Below are 2,714 nucleotides of genomic sequence, written 5' to 3'. Positions count from 1 at the left end.
CCACAACAAATATTTTAACTAAAATTTAAATTAAAAAAATTATGTTAAGATGCCAGAGAACGGACTTCTAAGCTCACCAACATGGTTGTTGGCAAGCCTCATGATGGCTGCTGGCCAGAGGCTGCCTGAAGTTGCTTGCCACTTGGGCCTCTCCAACATGCAACTTCCTTCATCAAAGCAAGCAAGCCAAAAAGGCAAGAGAAAAAGTGTCAACAAGATGGAAGTCATAATATTTTATACCCCAATCTTGGAAGTGACATTTCATCACTTTTGCTGTATTCTATTCATTGGAAGTAAGTCATTAAGTTCAGTCCACACCCAAAGGGAGGGGATTACATTAACGGTATGAATACAAAGAGGTGGGGATCATTGGAAGCCATCTTAGAGGGGGGCCTACCACACCTATCAAGATCGGAGTTAAGAGATAGAAGACATATTTTTCAAATTGTAACAGGTACATTCTATACCCCCGACACAATAACTCAAACTGAAGTTTCCCTACTTCAAAACCAATTATATATGGTTCTGGTAAAACTGATAATCACTAGGCCCCCTTTGACCCCTGGTTAATCATACAGCCATCTTCCTTTTCTTGGTGATTGGTCAAAGGGGTGATGGCCAGAGACCATTCATGTGGATTGACATAAGAATACTGGAAGAGGAAAGGTCTCTTCTTTCTTCCTTTTGAATCATGAACAATAAAAATGAAAGCTTACAGCTGTGGGAGCCACCTTCCCCACTGTACAAAAAGACCTGTTGGTAGAGCTGAAAGGAGGAGCAAAGAAACAAGAGAGGAAGCTAATGATACCATGTGAGCCCCTGTAAGGCACCAATGGAGTACTCGAGCCAGCTCTACTCTGAACTTTCCACTTATATGAACCAATAAATCCCATTTTTCTCAAGCTTGTTTGAGTTTCTGACATTTGTAACCAACAGAGTCCTGGATAATGCCGGCTTATTTTTTCTTACTAATCAATACACACATTCCATCTCCGTGTGGTTTTTAAGCCGGGAAACAACACAGTTATCCGAAAAAGTTTTTTTTGTTTTGTTTTGTTTTTTAAATACAGATTTCTAGACCCCACTGAAATCTACTTTTTCAGAATCTTTAGGGATAGGACCCTCACATCTGTATTGTTTTAAATTTCACAAATGATTCTGAAGCCCAGTCATTATGGATACTCACTAATATTCTGGAAGCTAGGAGTCCAAGATCAGAGTGGCAGCATGGTTTTGATGTGAGCCCTCTTCCAGGCTACAGACTGGTAACTTCTCACTGTATCCTCCCTCACATGGTGGGAAAGGGGCAGGAGAGCTCTCTGCCTCCTGTCTTTTTTTTTTTTTTTTTTTTTTCAAGCAGGAAAGACCCTTTTATTGCGATGGACACGGAGCACGCACGAGTCCATAATAAAATGACTCAAGAGAAGGATCCCAAGGGCCGACTTCTCCGCAACATGAGCGCAAGCTCAGTGAGGTCTGGGAATGGGAGAGTTCCGGGTGGAACGCGGGACAAGACCGAGTCTCAAGGGCCTGGACCAGTGTTGGAGAAGGCCGCCCGGCTGCCCTGGTGGGTCGGCCGCCCCGGGCCCGCCCCTGCCGCCTGGCCACAGTGAAGTCTCGCTAGAGACCCTTAGAGGCACGCTCTGGTTCTCTGGAGGAGAACTGGGGGCGGGAGTGGGGGAACTGAACAGGTGGAAGGTGGGGGTCGGGGGGACAATGTTGCTTTTTTTAAAAAAAGCATCTACCAGCATCACACTACTGGGTCTGATGTCCCCTTTAACCAACGCTTGTTGCAGGTTACAGCATAAATAAAAACTCAAGAAAAATAAATACGTCGGCTCCTATGAGGTTGGAAATGGTGTGGACGGACGCAGGCTGTGAATGCGCAGGCCGGGAGGCGAGCTGGTGAGCGACCGAGGAGCAGATCCGGCAGGAGGCGCCTGTGGGGTCGAGAGTCTTAAGTGTCCTCCTGCATGTTTGAGCTGTCGATCCGCGCCACCTTGCGGAGGGGTGCCGAACTCTCGCCTTCCAGTTGCACTCGCTCCTGGTCTCTCTTATTGGCAGCGTTCTTTTTATCCATTGCTGATGCAGGTAGCACAGGAGGATGTTTGCCTTTTCGGTCACGATGATCTGTTCAGACGGGTATTCTCGAGTGGGCAGGTAGACTGAGGGCCGTCGGTTCGAGGCTTTGCATCGGAGTCCGCGTGAAATAGACAAAAAAAATGATTTTGTTGTAGACAGGCAGTCCTTTCAAAAAATCTGCCATCTTCTGTTTCTTCCGTCGCCACCTCAGCCGCCGCCTCAGCCTCCACCGCCTCCACCACAGCCCTGGGGCCCCTTTTATAAGGACACTAATCCCATTTGTGAGGGCTTCACCCTCACGAACTAATAGCCTTCCAAAGACCCCACCTCCTAGAACCATCACATTGAGGATTTCAACATATGAATGGAGGTGGAGGGGACACAAACATTAAGTTCATAACATTATTCGATCTACAAGAAGACAAACTCCAGATTCTAAAATGGCTTTCTTTTACTTGAATTGCAGGCACGGATCTCTCTGTCTAGAGTCTTACAAAGGAAACAGGTAGGTTTTTGTACATTCCACTATTAAGCTGTTTCCCTCCAATAGAAAGATCAGTTAAATGTTTTTAAAAATACTTTTAATAACATTTGTTGAATTTTTTTTTTTTTTTTTTTTTTTTTTTTTTTTG

The 2,714-nt window shown here is 45.3% G+C and overlaps 1 pseudogene; it reads right to left on the bottom strand.

Moving 5' to 3' along the window:
• Positions 1 to 1,777: 1,777 nt before the first annotated feature.
• LOC108528769 (DET1- and DDB1-associated protein 1 pseudogene) lies at positions 1,778 to 2,322 on the bottom strand (annotated as a pseudogene).
• Between the last annotated feature and the right edge of the window lie 392 nt (positions 2,323 to 2,714).

Source organism: Rhinopithecus bieti, unplaced genomic scaffold, assembly GCF_001698545.2.
Source record: "Rhinopithecus bieti isolate Rb0 unplaced genomic scaffold, ASM169854v2 scaffold_5887, whole genome shotgun sequence".
NCBI lineage: Eukaryota > Metazoa > Chordata > Mammalia > Primates > Cercopithecidae > Rhinopithecus > Rhinopithecus bieti.
Note: the sequence above shows the minus strand (reverse complement) of the source record. Positions and strands in the feature narration are given on the sequence as shown.